Genomic DNA, 20,664 nt, shown 5'->3' with positions numbered 1-20,664 from the left:
ACATATGAGAAGCAATGACTATGTTTCCCGCTCTACACCCCCCCTTCTCTCTCTCTAAAAATCAATAAATGAAACCCATCATATGAAGTAAATATAAAAGGTACTATTATTATTGGAATATTAGAGTTGGAAGGTACTGTAGAAATTTTCTTCAGTCTCATTCATTTTATAAACATAGAAACCAAGTCCTAGAGAAGTTAATTAATGTCCAAGGTTGTATAGCTAATCTTAGAGATAATGCTTTAACCTAGGGGTTGGCAAATGTTTCTATAGAGGGCCAGATCGTATTTTAGGTTTTGTGGGCCAAGAGGGAAAATAGGGTATTATGTAGGTACAGTAAGTCCTCATTTAATGCCATCAATACTTTCTGTGACTTAAAGCAAACTGATGTTTAAAGAAACCAATTTTAGGCCCTGGTGGGTTAGCTCAGTCAGTTGAGTGTTTGTTGTCCTAAAACAACAAGGTTTCAGGTTTGGTCCCTGGTCAGGGCACACACAGACAACCAAAAAATTCACGACTTAGTGGAACACAAATGCTTCCCTTCTCCCTCCCCTCTCGCTTCCTCTCTCTTTCTAAAAAGTCAATAAAAATTAAGCCCTGGCTAGATAGTTTGGTTGGTTGGAGCGTCATCCTTGGAGCATGAAGATTGCCGGCTGGATTCCCTGGTCAGGGCACATACAGGAGCAGCTCAATGTTCCTTTCTCTTTTATACCTCTCTCAAAAAACAAAAGAAACAAAACACCCCACCAATTTTACTATAGGCTAATTGACATAAACAGGAGTTAAGTTTTTATGGCATCTCATCAACATTATAGTGAAATGGTGTTGAAAGAAACCATGTTATTTGTGGCGCCACTGTACTCAGAAGTGGAATTGTTGGATCATATGGTAGTTCTATTTTCAGTTTTTTTGAGGAACCTCCATACTTTTTCCATTGTGGCTGCACCAATTTACAGTCTCACCAGTAGTGCACAAAGGTTCCCTTTTCTCCATATCCTTGCCAGCATTTGTTATCTCTCTTATCTCTGGGAATGGACATCTTTTCTTATTTTAAGTCTTGACGGTATTGGATGTGTATGCCGTTTGATGTTACTTGTAATTTAAACTGTGTTTTCACAGAAATTACTTTGTTGCAATATAAGTTTTACATATAGTTACTATTTTGCCTTTTGATTTTGTGTTAAATTCATTGAGAAATATTATCAATCAAGTCTGTAGAAAAATCTAATTCCCAAAGTTTTTCAAGTTCAATAATAGTGGTTAGGGTGGTTCTCATCTGGAAAAATTTCAACTTGAAAAAAATTGCAGTCTTTACCACTGCTAGGCCTGCAAACTTTTTAATGGTCGGGTAAATCAGGATATTCACTTTCTATTTTTGATAAAAATTAATGCAGTCAATGATGGTGAAGTTCATAAGAGTGAAGTCAACCATTGGCACTACTGGTTGAATAACGTATGATAGATTCAGGTATTTTCTACAAAGTATTTTCTGATGAATAATACAATGAAGAACAGGCTTTAAACACCCTTCATTTTCACAAGCTTTGTAAATTTGTTCAGTTAAGCTTTTTTCTGCCAACAGGTATTTTAACCACTCAATTGTAATGCATCTTAGCAGATTCTACTAAATTAGTTTTTTCTCTGCTTCTTTGAAAATATTCTTACCATGCCTGACTAGGTGGTGGTGCAGTGGTTCGCTGTGATTAGTGCAGGGAAGTGGAGACCTGAGTAGGGGCGATGGAAGACTAAAGAAAACACAAAGACATAGATAGAGTTTGGGCCAGGTGGGACATTGTGCTCTGATGGAGACACAATGACTCTGAGCCTGGAAAACCCATTTATTTTATATGCTTAAACAAGAGAGTACTGTGCTGGAGGATGGAGATGATAACTATGTAACGCTCTATCCTACAAGCATATCAGGACATCCTGAACCTCTGGTGGCACTGTGCTTGTTGCCCTGCTTCTGGCGTCAATACCATTAACAGCCTTCAAGTTGTTTTAGTGACCTTACCTTGCCAGGTCACTCAAGGCTGAGCAGAGGGCCCTTCCTCTGCTCTTAGCTGCACATAGGCCAGAAGCATTCGAATGCAGTGGCTCTCAACAGTGGATAGAGCATTGGACTGGGATGCAGAGGACCCAGGTTTGAAACCCCGAGGTCACTGGCTTGAGTGTTCGCTCACCAGCTTGAGTGCAGGGTCGCTGGCTTGAGTGTTGGATCATAGACATGACCCCATGGTCACTGGCTTGAGCATTGGAGCATAGACATGACCCCATGGTTGCTGGATTGAGTCCAAAGGCCGCTGGCTTGAAGCCCAGGGTCTCTGGCTTGAGCCCAAGGATGCTGGCTTGAGCAAGGGGTCACTTGCTCTGCTGTAGGCACCCCTCTCCCACCCCATCAAGGCACATATGAGAAAGCAATCAACGAACCACTAAGATATCGCAACAGAGACTTGGGTTTGACAAGTTGGTGGGGGGGGGGAACGTTCCAGCTGAGCCAGTGACCTTTTGCTCAAGCCAGCAACCTTGGGGTCATGTCTGTGATCCCATGTCAAGGTGGACACCTCAGGATTTTGAACCTGGGTCCTCAGCATCCCAGATTGACACTTTATCCACTGTACCACTGCCTGGTCAGGCTAGACACATTTCTTTATCTATCTGCTACAGTCAAACATGATTTAATTCAGTATTTTTTTTTTAATTGAGAGGTGGGGAGTTAGAGACAGACTCTAGGCATGCACCCTGACTGGGATCCATCAGCAAGACCCCTACTAGGCGATGCTCTGCCCTTCTGGGCCTCTGCTCCTGTTGCTCACCAACTGAATTATTTTAGTGCCTGAGGCAAGGCCATGGAGCCATCCTCGTCATTCGGGGCCAACTTTGCTCTAATCGTTTGAGCCATGGCTGCGGGAGGAGAAGCAAGAGAGAGATGGGGTGGGGAGAGGGGGAGAAGAAGATGGTCGCTTCTCCTGTGTGCCCTGAATTGGGAATTGAATCCGGGACTTCCATATACTGGGCCGACGCTCTACCACTGAGCAAACTGGCCAGGGCCTAATTCAGTATTTTTCTTTTTTTTCTTTTTTTTTTAATTTTTTTTTTTTTTTTCTCATTTTTCTGAAGCTGGAGACAGGGAAAGACAGTCAGACAGACTCCCGCATGCGCCCGACCGGGATCCACCCGGCACGCCCACCAGGGGCGACGCTCTGCCCACCAGGGGGCGGTGCTCTGCCCATCCTGGGCGTCGCCATGTTGCGACCAGAGCCACTCTAGCGCCTGAGGCAGAGGCCACAGAGCCATGCCCAGCGCCCGGGCCATCTTTGCTCCAATGGAGCCTTGGCTGCGGGAGGGGAAGAGAGAGAGAGGAAAGCGCGGCGGAGGGGTGGAGAAGCAAATGGGCGCTTCTCCTGTGTGCCCTGGCCGGGAATCGAACCTGGGTCTTCCTCACGCTAGGCCGACGCTCTACCGCTGAGCCAACCGGCCAGGGCTCAAAAAAGAAATTCAGTATTTTTCAATCTCGTCTGCAGACCGGTATACTAGAAATTTCATGCTGGTTCATGAAAGATTTAACTACTCTGATGTTGTATGAAGATTATAGACCCAGTAACCTTAATTGAATTTGTTTATGCTCAGGGTGATTTCTGCCTTAGCGGTCCCCAAAATAATTCTCCTATTTTAACTGGTCCCCAAGTGCAAAAAGGTTGGAAACCAGTGATTTAAGTAACTCACCATTTTAAGGGCCTTTGTTGCTTGGCTAACAAAAGAGCAATTCAGAAGCTTACTTTAGTTGCATCCTTATTTTTATTTTTGTGAAGAAATTCAGGTTTGATGAGATCTATTTAAATATTCTGATTTTTTTGTAAGTGAGAGGAGGGGAGATAGTGAGATTCCTGCATTTGTCCAGATTGGAATCCACCTGGCAACCCTTGTCATGGGCTGATGCTCGAATCAGCCAAGCTATTTTTAGCACCTGAGACTGATGCTGGGACCAACAGTGCTATTGCTATTGCTATTGCTGAACCAACTGTGCCACTGGCTGTGGGAGGAGAAGAGAGGGAGATGGGGGAGAGGAAGGGAGATAGAAGCAGATGGTCACTTCTCTTGTGTGCCTTAACCAGGAATTGAATCCAGGATGTCCATATGTTAGGCTGATGCCCTGTCTACTGAGCCAACTGGCCAGGGCTTAAACTTTCTAATTTTTCTGATTGTTTTTCTGTGAGTTGGAAATGAGTGCTTAGTCTGGTTGATGTATATTATATTCTTGAAAAGCTTGAAAAGCTGTCAGGTTATAACTATATCACTGTATTTTGAAGTGCTCTGAGCGGCATTGCAAAGGCCCTAGAGTGTTTTGGTCTCTTGTAAATACTAAATTCTGCCATTGTAAAAATATGAAATAGTTCTCTCTTTTTAAAGCATTTAAAAATGTATAAAGTGGGGTGTACAAAAACAGGCAGACGGTCCTAGTTTGTTTGTATGCTGTAATAATTTGCCAACTTCTCCCTTAACCCTGAAGAATAAGTCTACTGGGAGGAAAATATTTCTTGATGGAGGCAAGTCTGTGAGAGAAATCATTCTGGATAACATTTTTAACATCCCTTAACTCGTACTATTTAGACTGGTTTATGTCAGTATTGATACCATCTTAGAAGAAGAAAAAGGTTGAGACAGAGATTAAGAGTTTATGTGGTTTGTTTTTTAGTTACTTATTTAAGAAAAAAACTTGTATAACCTAACCAGTGATGTTGCAGTGGATAAAACATCCAATCAGAACCCTGAGGTCGCTGGCTTTGAGCATGAGCTCATCAGTGTGCGGTCACTGGCTTGAGCAGGGAAATCATCTTCAGGATCCCAAAAGCTCACCAGCTTGAGCCTAAAGGTCGCTTGCATGAAAAGTGTAAGGTTGCTGGCTTGAGCAATGAGACAGTGCATGCTTTGGTCAAGGCACGTATGAGAAGCTCAATGTACAACTAAAGTGAAAGCAAGTAGAAGTTCATGCTTCGCACCTTCTCTCTCCCTTCTTGTCTTTCTCATTCTCTCTCTCTTTCAAAAAAAAGACTTTATAATTTGTGGGTTTTGTGTACTGTCTGAAGAGCTCTTAGCCTTCTGAGTTTCTAATCTTAGGTATTTTTTTTTGAATCAACCAAACAGTCCTCAGAGTTCAAGGCTGAAGCTCAAACCAATTGAGCCACTGGCTCTGAGAGGGGAAGAAAGAGAGGAGGAGGAGGGCCAGGGGGAGGAGGAGAGAAACAGATGGTTGCTTCTCCTGTGTGCCTACTGGGAATTGAACCTGGGATGTCCATACACTGGGCTGACACTTTGTCTACTGAGCCTCTGGCCAGAACCTAATCTTAGGTCTTTTATGTGGAAAAAAAAAAAAAAATGAATTTTCTGTCCCCATAAGAAGAGTTTATTAAACTCTTTTATTAATATTATTTATTAATATTTTGACCTAGTAATTAGTAAATCTAAAATAATTTTAAAAACATGGAATGTACTGCTCTTAGTTTAGTTTGAAATTTTAATTGTGGCAGATTTTGCACAGGATAGGAAATACCAGAAAGTTTTTATTTTCTAACTTTCTGTTTCACAGAAATTTAGAATTTTCTGTCCCCATAAGAAGAGTTTATTAAACTCTTTTATTAATAATATTTATTAATATTTTTGACCTAGTAATTAGTAAATCTAAAATAATTTAAAAAACATGGAATGTATTGCTCTTAGTTTAGTTTGAAATTTTAATTGTGGCAGATTTTGCACAGGATAGGAAATACCAGAAAGTTTTTATTTTTCTAACTTTGTTTCACAAGTCTCAACAAATTATGAAGTTGTAGGAGGCTTTGACAGAATTCTATGAAATTGTAAATAGGTGTAGTTTATCCCCAGAGATAACTCAGGGAAGCTAGGTGTGCTCTTACTATAGCAATGGTACAAAATCCTTTATTAGGATTGAGTGAAAAGCACATAATCCTTTGTTCTTTCTTGTTTTTTGTGTATTGTGATTGTTCATCCTTTATTGTTTTTTTGTTTCTAAGAGAGAGAGAAAGAGAGAGAGGGAGAGGGACAGACAGGGACAGGCAGACAGGAAGGGAGAGAGATGAGAAGCATCAGTTCTTCATTGCGGCTCCTTAGTTGTTCATTGATTGCTTTCTCACATGTGCCTTGACTGGGGAGGAGGGGGGCTACAGCAGAGCAAGCCAGGGACCTTGGGCTCAAGCCAGCAACCATGGGGTCATGTTTATGATCCTGTGCTCAAGCTGGTGAGCTCACACTCAATTCTTTCAAAAAAAATTTTTTTTTTTAAAGTAAGTTTATTTTTTTTATTTTTTTCTTTACAGGGACAGAGAGAGGGATAGATAGGGACAGACAGACAGGAATGGAGAGAGATGAGAAGCATCAATCATCAGTTTTTCATTGCGACACCTTATTTCATTGATTGGTTTCTCATATGTGCCTTGACCGCAAGCCTTCAGCAGCCAGCGACCTTGGGTCTAAGCTGGTGAGCATTTTTTATTTTGCTCAAGCTGGCAACCTCGAGGTCTCGAACCCGGGTCCTTGGCATCCCAGTCCAACGCTCTATCCACTGCGCCACCGCCTGGTCAGGCTTGCACTCAATTCTGATGAGCCCACACTCAAACCGGCAATCTCGAGGTTTTGAACCTGGGTCCTTTGCATCCCAGTTCGATGCTCTATTTATTGCGCCACTGCCTGGTTAGGCCTAATATTTTTATTTTTTATTTTTTTAGGCCTAATATTTTATTTTTAAAGTTATAAGTAATTTATTAAGAATTTAATAATGGCTACCAATTACTGAGTGATTATATGTGTGTTATTCTCTGTGGCACATGTACCATTCTCTGTTCTTTATATCTCATTTAGTGTTCTTAATAGATCTTTGAAGTAGAAAGTGTTATAATATTACTGTTTCATAGATGAGGAAATGAAGACAAATTAAGTAATTTGCCCAGTCACAGTCAGGAAATGGTAGAGTTTGGATTCATTGTGACTCCACAATTTTGGTCTGTATGCTATCATCCATCTTTCTCAAGTGTGAATCCCTTAAATCATGCATTTTTAGTGCCTGCACTTCAGAAATGCTACTCTTAGAGCAGGGGTCCCCAAACTTTTTACACAGGGGGCCAGTTCACTGTCCCTCAGACCGTTGGAGGGCCGGACTATAAAAAAACTATGAACAAATTCCTATGCACACTGCACATATCTTATTTTAAAGTAAAAAAACAAAACAGGAACAAATACAATATTTAAAATAAAGAACAAGTAAATTTAAATCAACAAACTGACCAATATTTCAATGGGAACTATGCTCCTCTCACTGACCACCAATGAAAGAGGTGCCCTTCCAGAAGTGCGGCGGGGGCCGGATAAATGGCCTCAGGGGGCCGCATGTGGCCCGCAGGCTGTAGTTTGGGGACCCTTGTCTTAGAGGAACCATTTCTCTTTGGGGCCTTGGTGTTTCTTCTATTCTTGTTGAACCTTATCTGCCTACCATCCCATCTCTTTTCCCACTTGTCTTGTAGTGAGACATATAGATCAAAGGTTAATAAAACTGGTAGAGTAGGGAAGCTAGGTGATTTTTTTTTTCTTCTTTTCCAAGTGGGAGGAGTGGAGATAGACAGACTTCCTGCATGTGCCCTGACTCAGATCCACCTGGCAACCCCCATCTGGGGCTGCTCTGCCCATCTTGGGCGATGCTCTGCTCATCTGGGGCCATGCTCATAACTGAGCTACTTTTAGCACATGAGGTGAAGGCTCCATGGAGCCATCCTTGGTGTCCGGGGCCAATGAGCTCCAACCAATTGAGCCATGGCTGCGGGAGAAGAGGGAGAAAAGAAAAGGGAGGGAGAGGGGTGGAGAAGCAGATGGTCGCTTCTCCTGTGTGCCCTGAATGGGAATCAAACCCAGGACTTCCACATGCTGGGCCGACACTCTATCACTGAGCCAGCTGGCCAGGGCCACCGGGTGATGTTTTAATTTTGGTTCTTGAAAGAAAAAAACTTAGTTAAAATTTTTTGTGTATAGACTGAAGAAAGTAAGTTAAAGAGAAATATCACAATATTAAAGACATTGCAAAACAATTAAAAAGCAGAAACAAAATCTCAAGACCTTAACCTACTATGTATAAACTCTAGTTTCCTCCCTTACCCCTGTATTTAGAGACGAACATTTTAGCGAATCAGGACCATGTTGTTTGATTCTAGGTTATTGGAAAATTACTTCAGTGCTTGTATGTGGATATTGGTTAGCAATGTATTTTTCTCACTATGACTCAGAAAAGTTTGAGAACTACTTAATACATCATATATGATACCAAATATATTTTATTTTTATTTTCTGAGTTTCATGAAGACTGCTTTTCTCCTGTGTACACATCAGTTCTTTAGATTTGTTAATCCCACTTGATAAACTTATTTTATATGTTAGTGTTCTCCAGAGTTACTTTCTAGCCTGACCCTCTTCTTTTCTTATTCAACTTCTGTGGTTCTTAACCCTCTTTTTTGGGTCATAGACTCCTTTGAAAATCTGATATAACTATGGACTCTCCCTAAAAAACTGTACATTGCAAAAACTTCTGGCCCTGACCGGTTGGCTCAGTGGTAGAGTGTCAGCCTGGCGTGCGGGGGACCTGGGTTCGATTCCCAGCCAGGGCACATAGGAGAAGCGCCCATTTGCTTCTCCACCCCCCCCTCCTTCCTCTCTGTCTCTCTCTTCCCCTCCCGCAGCCAAGGCTCCATTGGAGCAAAGATGGCCCGGGCGCTGGGGATGGCTCCTTGGCCTCTGCCCCAGGCGCTAGAGTGGCTCTGGTCGTGGCAGAGGACACCTGGAGGGGCAGAGCATCGCCCCCTGGTGGGCAGAGCGTTGCCCCTGGTGGGCGTGCCAGGTGGATCCCGGTCGGGCGCATGCGGGAGTCTGACTGTCTCTCCCCGTTTCCAGCTTCAGAAAAATACAAAAAAACCCCCAAAACTTCTGCTTACAGTTTTAGGTGTTTCGTAGGACATTCTCCCCCAGGTTGATTCCAGATTAGAGCTTCACCCTCTACGTGTCCTCCCCAAACAATTTCATTCATTTTAATTCTTCCAAATACATTGGTGATTGCCCAGTCTACATATTCAATGTGATTCTCTCTCCTGAGAGGATCTAGACCAGCGGTTCTCAACCTGTGGGTCGTGACCACCGCCGCGGTCGCGACCCACAGGTTGAGAACCGCTGATCTAGACCTTTATATCCAGTTACTTCTTAGCCATCTGGATGTCCTATTGCACTACTATACTTTGTATTTCAAATTTATAAAACTGTGTGTAGTTCCTGGAACACATTTATCTGTTCTTCAATCCTAATTCCTTGGTAATTAGGTCCTGCTGACTAATTCCTTATTCTTTGAGATATTCTCCCTCTTTAGCCTGTGTAATGTTACTCTCACCTATTTTTCTCTTACCTTTGTGACATCTTCTCTTCCTCCTTCCTAGATTCTTCTTTTACCACTTGTCCTTTAAATGTTTGCTTCCCCAGAATTCTGACCATAACTCTCTGAGATCTTTTATTCTCTACACCATTTGGGGCAATCTTTTCCAAATTCCTGGCTTTAGTTACTTCCCAAATCTTTGTATTTAGCTAAAGTTCACACTTTGATCTCCAACTGCCTGTTAGACATTTCCATTTAGACTAATGATGCCTAAATACTTGGTGGATTACATACTCCATTAAGAATCTGGAAAAAGGTATACCTCTCTCCCCAGGAAAGTACATAGGTACACGAAACTCTGCATCTTTGTTTTAAGGTGTTTCTGGGTCTTCTAGAGCAGTGATTTTCAACCTTTTTTGAGCCGAGGCACATTTTTTACATTTACAAAATCCTGGGGCACACCACCAACCAAAATGACACTCTAACTGTTAGAATTTATTTAAAGTTTAAATAAATTACATTTATTAAAAAAAGTTAAATAAAAAAGGATAACCCCCTCATTGATGTTATCCCCATGTAACATCCTTCATATATACAGTCCCGCTAATAGATACTGGAGCTTTCATCAAGGTTGTAGGTTCAAATCAATTTGGCAAATACTCTATATAGAGACTGGACAAAATCAATTTTAGAAAATGTTGGGTACTTGTGTAACATCATAAGTCTTCAGAGCATCTCTACTGTCAGATTGAGAAGTTTGCTTTCTAGGTAAGGATTCTGATAAATACTAGAGTTCTCCCTGAGGTTGTGGGTTCAAATCCTATGGTCAGCTGGGTGCAGGGACCTTGGTTCTGTCTGTTTTGATGGTGTATATAGAGATTTGAGCTCTTTAAGAAGATGACCCTTCAGGAGGCCATATACAATATAGATAACATTGTGATGCATTGTATATCACCCTCTGCGGAGGCCTCTTTTAAAAAGAAAAAGGTCAAATACTATATACACCATCAGGATAGACATAACCAGCTGAGGCTGAGGCTTCATCTAGTGGTGGCAACATTTACCTCCAGTCCTGACCAGGATTAGAAATTGGAACCATGGGGAGGAGTAGCAGCTTCAACTACTCCCCGCAGCCACACAATGACAAGTGCGCGGCAACCCGAGCGGCAACCCGAGCGGGGACCTTCCTGGGTGTGGATGAGAGGCGGCCTACTATTGGTTCGTTGCTAGTGGTCGGGATGAATCCTTGAAGGTGATTGGTCAGTGAGCATTCCCTGTGCTTCCACTCTTCCTGTCGCTGATAGCTGGAGGGATTGTGAGGGGAATGTTTACGTTCAGAGGGAGGCGGCTGGCGGTGGCCCGGATAAATAGCCTCCGCGGGCCATATCCGGCACGCAGGCCGTAGTTTGGGGACCCATGTTTAATTTCTCCATGGCACACTTGACCATGTCTCAGGGCACACTGGTTGTAAAACACTATTCTAGAGGCCTCTCCATGGACTCCTTTGAAGTATGTGATCTTCTAAGAAGTTGTGACCTAAGACATTCTTTTTTCTTTTTTACAGAGACAGAGAGAGTCAGGGAGAGGGATAGATAGGGACAGACAGACAGGAACGGAGATAAAAAGCATCAATCATCAGTTTTTCGTTGCGAGACCTTAGTTGTTCATTGATTGCTTTCTCATATGTGCCTTGACCGTGGGCCTTCAGCAGACTGAGTAACCCCTTGCTCGAGCCCCCAACCTTGGGTCCAAGCTGGTGAGCTTTGCTCAAACCAGATGAGCCCACGCTCAAGCTGGCGACCTCGGAGTCTCGAACCTGGGTCCTCCGTATCCCAATCCGACGCTCCATCCACTGTGCCACCGCCTGGTCAGGCAACTAAGACATTCTTGAATGCCTCTAATTCAGCATGTCCAAAAGCAGCATCGCTATCATTGTTTCTAATCTCTTTTTATTCTTATCCCTCTCATGCCTATAAATCTATTCATTTTCATATTAATTATTTATTAATTTATTCACTTTGCAAATATGTGAATGCCTGCTTTATTTTTTTTTAGTAGCAGGCTTACATATATAGTGATATACAGAATAGACATACTTGGCCCTCTCAAAGTTAGAGGGCCGAGACATACTCGGCCCTCTAAAGCATAGTGATTAAAAATGTGAACTTTGGATTCAAATTTTGATTCTTACTGCTTTATGACTTAGCAAATTACTTCTCTCTAACTCAGTTTCATTGGTGAAATAAATTGTGCCTGCTTCTCTGGTTATTAGGATGAAATGAATTAAAATGTGTAAAATGCTCAGTTAAGTGTTAGCTTTTATTATTTGTGATGAATAGATATGAAATGGTTGTGAATAAATAATTATACATATTGACAAATGTTATGAAATAACAGAACAGGGTACTATCAGAGAGAGTTTAGATTAGCAGGTAGGGATAGCATTGCTGAGGAAGTGGATTAAAAGAATAGATGCTAACTAGGTAAAGATTTATGAGGACTGGAAGCAGTTCAGGCAAAAAGAAAAGCTAGTAAAAGGGCCCTGAGGTAGGAAAGGGTTTGGAGAATTTGACTAAAAGGTTATTGTACCTGGAATAAGGTAGGTTATGTGGAGAATGATGTAAATGCAGAGATCTTAGGCCATATATTGAGTTTGGATTTTATTCTGTATTAAACGAGAAGCTAATGGAAGATTATAAATGGCAGAGATGGTATGGACTGATTTGTTTAGAAAGGCTTATTTGATGCTATGTAGGGAATGGATTAGAGAGGAGCTAGAATGAATGCCTAGAGATCAAGTTAAGAATCTACTGCAGCCTGACCAGGCAGTGGCACAGTGGATAGAGTGTCAGACTGGGACACAGAGGACCCAGGTTTGAAACCCCAAGGTCTCTGGCTTGAGCCCAAAAATTGCTGGCTTGAAGCCCAATGTCTCTGGCTTGAGCCACAGTCACTGGTTTGAGCAAGGGGTCACTCGCTCTGCTCTAACCCCACAGTCAAGGCACATATGAGAAAGCAATCAACGAATAACTAATATGCCCCAGTGAAGAATTGATGCTTTTCATCTCTCTTCCTTTTTGTCTGTCCCTATCTGTCCTTCTCTCTGTCTGTTACCAAAGAAAAAACAATAAAAAATAAAAATAAAAATCTATTGCAGCCCTGGCTGGGTAGCTCAGTGAGTAAAGCATCATCTCAGTGTGCCGAGGTTGTGAGGTTGTGGGTTCGATCCCTGGTCAGTGCACGTATGAGAAGCAATCAGTGAGTATACAACTAAATAGAATAGTGAGTTAATGTCTTTCTCTCTCTCTTCCCCTCAATCTCCCTCTCCCCCTCAATCTCCCTCTCCCCCTCAATCTCCCTCTCTTTTTCTCCCTCCTCTCTCCCTTTGCTTTTCCCTCCCTCCCTCAAATCAATGGAAAAATTAAACTCTATTGCAACTCTTATGCATTGTTGGTGGGAGTGCAGATTGGTGCAGCCACTATGGAAAACTATGGAGATTCCTCAAAAAATTAAAAATATAACTGCTTTATGGTTCAGTAATTCACTTCTCGTGTATATTCAAAGATAGCTAAAACACTAATTAAAAAGAATATATACACCCCTATGTTCATTGCAGTGTTATTTACAATAGTCAAGATATAGAAGCAACCCAAGTGCCCATCAACAGATGCGTGGATAAAAATGCTGTGGTACATATATACAATGGAATATTAGTTGGCCATAAGAAAGAATGGAATCTTAGTATTTGCAACAGCATGGATGGACCTAGAGGGTATTAGGCTAAGTGAAATAAATCAGTCAAAGAAAAACAAATACTGTATGATTTCACTTAAATGTGGAATCTAAAGCAGACTCATAGATACAGAGAATAGACTGATGGTCTATAGAGGGGAGGAGGGTTAGAGGACTGGATAAAAAAAGTGAAGGGATTAAGAAGTACAAATTGGTAGTTACAAAATAAGCATGGTGATGTAAAGTACAAACTAGTGAGTGTAGTCAATAGTATTGTAGTAAGTATGTATGTTGCTGGGTGGGTAGTGGAAATATCAGGGGGATCACTATGTAAAGTATATGATTATCTAACTACTATATTGTACACCTGAAACTAATACATAATAATATTGAATGTAAACTAATTAAAAAATAAAATTTAAATTAAAAAACACATTGTTAAATAAAGGTAGTTGTGAAATAATAATAATAAAGAATCATTTGCAAAAAAAGGGGGGAAAAGGTCTCTTGTAATAGTCCAGGTAAGAACTGTTTGTTGTGTTTAGGTCTAGGTTGGTTGGAAGCAGTGGAGGTAGAATTAAATGTATGGGTTTAACATGTTTTAAGTTGAGGGACTGGCTGGGTAGCTCTCTTGGTTAGAGTGTTGTACTAATACACCAAGGTTGTGGGTATGTTCCTCGGTCAGGGCACATAAAAGAATCAACCAATGAATGCATAGATAGGTGGAACAACAGGTTGATGTTTCTCTCAACTCAATAAAAAATGTTTTAAATTGAGTAGGCATCTAAATGTTTGAATGAGTGAATGTGTATATATCATGAACACCATGGAATTGTAGATGAGTAAATATTTCCCAAGTGTCCAACCACATTTCAAAGGGTAGGTTACTTCTACTTCTACATGGTACTAAGCTTACCTTTTGCATTGATGTTTACCTGTTTTACTCTTCTAAAGGCAGCCGTATTTCCTAATTCTGGATAATTTATTTTAGTTGTTTACTGACTATATAACTGCTGCTTGCAGTGCCCTCCTTTTCTCTCATTAATTTTATTTCTCCTTCCAGACCAGACCCAACTCGAAAGTCCCCTCTTCTTTGTAACCTTTCTAGATTCCCTAGGCTGTGTGCATTCCTAAGTGTTCCTAGGAGGCTTTTTCCAAACTTCCAGTAATAGTTGTGCAACATGATTATCCTTTCTCTTAATCTAGAACTTGAGATTCATGAAGGGACTTAAAAAAGTCATTCTTTTATCCCTGGTTCAGTGCCTAACACATAGTTGGTGCTTAAATATTAAACTAATCATATCCTTATTTATTTTACTTGTGCTTAGATAACCCAGAATATGTTGGATGGAATTAATCCTGGGACAAAAAATATTGGCCCTGTCTTATACTCTTTACAATTTATAATCTCTATATAAATAAATTGAATAAGGCACAACATTCATGTTGCTTGAATAATCTTTACATTCTTTATTTCTTTAACAGGTGTTCCCTGCCCTCCAGTGGTTAGATCACAGCTAACATTTTGTTAAGGTAAAAGATCCTTTTACAGTGTTTTTCAGTTATATTTAAAATCCAAGCCCTGGTCAGGGAACATGCAAGAGTCAACCAATGAATGCATAAATAAATGGAATGACAAATTGATGTTTCACTCTTTCACTCTATCTCTCTCCCCCCTCCCTTTGCTCTAAAAATCAATAAAGGTTTTTTTGGGGGGAAAATACCATTAGGTCTACTTTTCAGATAAAACAAGTACCCCACTCCTCAAGTTTCTCCTTGTCTGATGTGCTGAAAGCCTAGCTTAAACTAAGATCTGCCTCTTCCTTTGCTGCCTTGAGCCACTATGTATTCCACAGTGTTTTTAAGCCTGCTGTGATTGGTTAGGTGGTTCGCTGAGTCTGACCTTAGTTCTTGGTTTCACTAGATTCTCATGTAGCTTTTCCAAGGTTCTAGGATCTTGCCACAGTGCAAAAGCTATCATCCTGTTCTCAGTACGACCCCTGCCCCCTAAGCATGGACATTCAAAGTAGCTTGCTAGTCATGTTGCTGTCCTTTAGTCTGGATTGAATTGTCTCTTGACTAACATCCTCTTCTCCACTGATGAGAAGAGGCTGACTCTTGACTTTTTGGCAAGGTGACTTAACCCCATCCCAGGCTTGTTGTATGTTATTTTTTCTCAGAAGACCAAATCTTAGCTATCCAGGAGCCTGCAATATGGCTAGCAGTCATTTCTAAATACCGGCTGCTAAAATTTCATGGTATAGCACAAAATAAGAACAATGTCATAAATTTTTTATTTATCTAAATGTATTCAAAATAAAAGAATGTTATTATGAGGTATGTTTTCTCAAGATTTCTGGTCTCAAAATACCCATTATTTTAAGAAAGAATGGTAATAGTAGGTGTGGTATATACTGTGCAAGATAAAAATTTGGTCTATGATGTTCATCTGAATTTTTTTTGGGGGAAGTTTTATTGGTCTGTGATGTCCCAGTTATCTAGGAACTGCTGTGTTGACCATCGTAATTTATTTCCATGTTACAGTGGTGCCCTTCATGTAAAGCAAGCATGGCTTCTTTAATATGTATTAGCAGATACATTTTCAGTGTATTTTTCTGTCATAGGCTTCTTGATTTTTTTTTCTTTGCCTGATTCCAGTCTTGCACTTTACTTACTGTCTCCTAGTCATCTTCTTTGGCCAGTATCTAGTTTCTGTTTTTATATGTTCTCATGTGTGTTTTAAATTTCTCTGCATCTTTAAGCTTAGTTAGGGAAACATTTCTGTTCTTCCTTGTATGCTTTCTTAGATGAGACATTTCTCCTAAGGGCTTAGTAGTACATTGAAAACTTTTATTTATCTATATTTTAGACCTATTATTTTTTTATGTTTTTATTTTATTTTTTTGGTATTTTTCTGAAGTTAGAAGCAGGGAGGCAGTCAGACTTCCGCATGCACCCAACCGGGATCCACCTGGCAGTGCGATGCTCTGCCCATCTGGGGTGTTGCAGCGTTGCAGCTGGAGCCATTCAAGTGCCTGAGCAGAGGCCATGGAGCCGTCCTCAGTGCCTGGGCCAACTTTGCTCCAGTGGAGCCTCGGCTGCAGGGGAAGAGAGAGATAGAGAGGAAGGAGAGGGGGGAGGGTGGAGAAGCAGATGGGCGCTTCTCCTGTGTGCCCTGGTCAGGAATCGAACCCAGGACTTCCACACGCCGGACCTGTGCTCTACCGCTGAGCCAACCAGCCAGAGCCGAGACCTATTATTTTTTATTTTGTAATCCTGCTGAAACTTAACTTTCTGAACTTCATTTATCTTATTGATTCAACATTTTCCCTGTAGATCTTAGTAAAACAAACTCACTGTTAACTAAGATGTCTTTGAAGATAGTATTTACTAATTTTTTTATTATAGATGAGTATATGCAAGTAGCAGTCTCCATTACAAACTTGTTGCTTTTATTACCAGATGGTAAATTATAGAATCATAACATTTCTTTCAACATTGAGAATCTATTTCCCTTTTTTGATTTTTCTAGGTAAATATTCAGGCAGCTGTCAATAAGTAATTAGATTTTCCTAGAAAATTAAAATTCTTATCTTTGAAAGCATCTGCCCTGTCAGTAATATTTATCCATTTCTCCAAGGAGAAATAATGTGGGATAAGAGTCAGTGGTACTAGTTTTTCCTAATTATGACTGCACCCCTGTGGGGAATGTTGGCCAAAGCTAGATACTTACTTGCTTATATAATATGAGGATAGTTAAATGTATTATGATCCTGTTTTCCAAATCTCATATTGTTGGACATTAAATCATTGTTGACATTTGGATTTGCCTGGAAAACTGGAACTTGTGGTTTCATAGTCATTTAACAAATATTATGTGTCTGCTCTCTTCTAGGCACTGAAATATGGTGCTAGGCACTGAAATAGAGTGGAGCTAACAGTCTAGTGGGCAAGATGTTCATTAATACATAGGTTTAAAAATAATTACTGTTGTGGCCTGATCAGGTGGTGGTGCAATGGATAGTGTTGGACTGAGACGTGGAGGACCCAGGTTTGAGACCCCGAGGTTGCCAGCTTGAGCACGGGCTCATCTGGTTTGAGCAAGCTTACCAGCTTGAGCCCAAGGTTGCTGGCTTGAGCAAGGGGTTACTCGGTCTGCTGTAGTCCCCTGGTCAAGGCACATATGAGAAAGCAATCAATGAACAACTAACGTGCTACAACAAAGAATTGATGCTTCTCATCTCTCTCCCTTCCTGTCTGTCCCTCTCTCTGTTTCTGTCCCTGTCACAAAAAAACAAACAAAAAAACAAAAAAATAATTACTGTTGTGGTAGGTGCTGTAAAGAAATACAGGGTAAAAAAAAAAAAAAAAAAAAAAAAAAAGAAATACAATGAGAGCATATAACAACAGGGAGACCTTAACTGATGTTGGGGCTTAAGGAAAGTTTCTTGTAGTTACATGTAAGCTTAGGCATGAAGAGTTAAGTTTGAGGCATCTAGGAAGATCTTAGGCAAAATGTAAGGAACATGATTGTTCAGGCTTGAGCTATGGGCAGCAAGAGGGAATGATATTTCTTAATGGATATTGATAACATTCCATCAAATCTATCCTCTTTTTCATCCTTCTTAGCAGACATTTTCAAAAACATGTTTTTAATAGCCTACTATCTGATTTAGAAACTGACACTCTTCATTGGGTGGATTAGTTCTTTGAGGTCAGGACTCTTGTAATTTTAAATTCCTTAGTCCAATTTTTTGGATACTGGAGTTAATAATACTTTGTTCCTCGACATGAGTTGGTTTTAGGAGCAAGGACTAAATGGTAGGCAAGAATGGAGTATGACTCCCTCTTTTTTGCCCTCTGCCTAGCACACAAGTTTTTTTTTTTTTTGCATTTTTTGAAGCTGGAAACAGGGAGAGACAGTCAGACTCCCGCATGCGCCCGACCGGGATCCACCCGGCACGCCCACCATGGGGCGATGCTCTGCCCACCAGGGGGCAATGCTCTGCCCATCCTGGGCATGGCCATGTCGGGACCAGAGCCACTCTAGCACCTGAGGCAGAGGCCACAGAGCCATCCCCAGCGCCCAGGCCATCTCCGCTCCAATGGAGCCTTGGCTGCGGGAGGGGAAGAGAGAGACAGAGAGGAAGGCGCGGCGGAGGGGCAGAGAAGCAAATGGGCGCTTCTCCCGTGTGCCCTGGCCGGGAATCAAACCTGGGTCCTCCGCACGCCAGGCCGATGCTCCACTGCTGAGCCAACCGGCCAGGGCTAGCACACAAGTTTTTATGGCCAATGAAGGACTTTGTGTAAAAACAAGCTTTTTTTGTAACCCAGTCTATATTTGTAGCTCTTATTCTAAGAGTGGTCTTATTGTTTGAATTAAGATATTGTAAACAAGACCACAACCTAGGGATTTTGAGGGGTGGTAATGGTTTCATCTGAAGAGTGAGGTCATTTCTCTTTTAGTTATTTGAAAGAGGTATGTTTTAGTAGAAATCTGAACTGAGAAGGTGGAATATGAAAAGATTGGATAAGGAATATAGTTTGTCTTGTTAGTGGATTTTGTTAAGGTGTGCCACTTCTTTTGAGTTATAGTGTAGACATCTGAACAGTGCATGAGGTGCCAGCCTTTCCTCTATCCTCAGCATATACAAGGCACTTCAATATTTGTTAAATAGGAAAAATGTACATGTAAATAGGATGGGGCATATATGTTTATAGAACAATTGAACAATCTTGAATCAAAACTGTGTACTTTCTAGGCCAGACTGTTTATATTCCAGGCATTCTCTGTTTCTATCCACCTAATTTAACTAAAGTTAAATCTCTTTGAAAATTCAAGAAAAACCAAAGGAATGATTTTTGTGTTAAGCTGGATGAACAAGGTAAGCTGTGATAATTTAAGAGAATTCTGGTAGCAAGGTAAACCTGAGGAGTGTCAATTGTAGCAGTTTAGTATTTTTAAAACTTGGGTTATATAAGGATGTATTTTAAAGGAAGACATTTTGATATAGCCAAGTTAAAAAGAAAATACAACCAAGGACCCCAGTTTGAGAAATGCTGCAATAAAAGTTAAATGTAACCATTTAAGAAGTTACTTGAAAAAGCCTGACCTGTGGTGGGGCAGTGGATGGAGCCTCGACCTGGACTACTGAGGTTGCTGGTTTGAGACCGCAAACTTGCCTGGTCAAGGCACATGGGAGAAGCAACTACTATGAATTGATGCTTCCTGTACCTCCCCTATGTTTCTCTAAAATCAACTAAAAAAAAAAAAGGCAAACAAGAAGGGGTTACTTGGTACTAGCTGGATGTTAAACCAAAATTGGGCCACTGATGTGGTGTGGCATATAATTATTTTTAGATCAGCTACATAAAAACAGTTATCAACTCTCAAGAGTCCTGATAGTACATCTCTAGATATTTAGAAGTTAGGCAGACCCCAATTTGAAACAAAGTTTACCTCTCCCACCAAGAGATCCAGTGCCTAATCTTGAAAATTTGTTTTTTTAAAGTATCTGGTATTTCATACTATGTTTGCCTGGTATAGGGAAAGTGTAGCAAAAGAAAAACTCCCCTCTCCCTCCCCACTAAGCTGTCCTCATAGATTCTTCAATTAGGGATATTATTTGTGTTAACTTGTCTTTCAGGATCCAGCTACCACTAGGCATGATTGTTAAGCAGTCATCAGTCATTTATACTTTAGCATCAGGTGTTTTAATGCTAAGTCAACACAAATTTCATTTTTGACTCAAAGTGGAAATTTCGTATGACAAAACATTAGACTCTTGAAAGGAACACATTCTTGGATGAGGTGAGGTGGGAAATTCTGACTGGGCAGCTTGTAGGAAAGAGGTTTTTGGGGTCAGGGAAGAGGAGGAAGGTATCGAGTCACTTTTCAATTTTGCCTAGGATTTGTTGCACTCCTAGTGTTCTTGTTGACAGTGCCTGAATGGAGGTGTTCAGGTCAGCCTCAGAAGTCTGCAAACTTTAGCTTACACATTTTCTAGTATACTGATTCCAGCAATTTCTTCCCATGGCATATCCTCTGAGGAAAGCAGAATGAAGAAAGAGAAGACCCTTCCTAATATGCCTAGAGTCTTAACTCAGATCAGTCCTGTTGGATAAGCTTCCTCCTCTTGGCTCCTTTCTTTCAACCTCCCTCATTCTCCTCCATAGAACTTTATATTTAGTCATCTAGCACATAGTTTCTCAGTACTGTACCTACTAATTCGTTTAATTAAGAGAGTGAAAGAAAAGTTTAACATTGACCACAACATCTGCTCTCTTACTAGTTCTATTTTGCCTCTTTTCTCACTTTAAATAGCTCTCCCTTTTTACTGGAGTGTTATGTTAGCACAGAGGAAAATCAGCTGGTTCGGAATAGGGAAGAAGAGAAAGATAATTTCTGATGTTTGGGAGAAATACTGTGTTCACTTAGTTCAGCAACTGCCTGACACAGATATTCGGTAATTTTTCTTTGCACCTAATAGCTTAAATAGCTTGAACAATTGAAAACA

At 40.9% G+C, this 20,664-nt stretch overlaps 1 protein-coding gene across 16 annotated transcripts in view; it reads left to right on the top strand.

The window, feature by feature from the left end:
* The window catches only part of MGA (MAX dimerization protein MGA), a 196,763-nt gene that overhangs the window by 46,022 nt on the left and 130,077 nt on the right, over nt 1-20,664 (top strand). For all 16 annotated transcript variants that reach the window (XM_066276990.1, XM_066276986.1, XM_066276985.1 and 13 more), the window contains exon 2: nt 14,633-14,680. The gene's annotated coding sequence lies outside the window, so the exon portion shown is untranslated. The remainder of the gene's footprint in view (nt 1-14,632; nt 14,681-20,664) is intronic.

Source organism: Saccopteryx bilineata, chromosome 4 (genome assembly GCF_036850765.1).
Source record: "Saccopteryx bilineata isolate mSacBil1 chromosome 4, mSacBil1_pri_phased_curated, whole genome shotgun sequence".
In the NCBI taxonomy this organism is placed as follows: domain Eukaryota; kingdom Metazoa; phylum Chordata; class Mammalia; order Chiroptera; family Emballonuridae; genus Saccopteryx; species Saccopteryx bilineata.
This window is presented reverse-complemented; position numbering and strand designations above follow the sequence as displayed.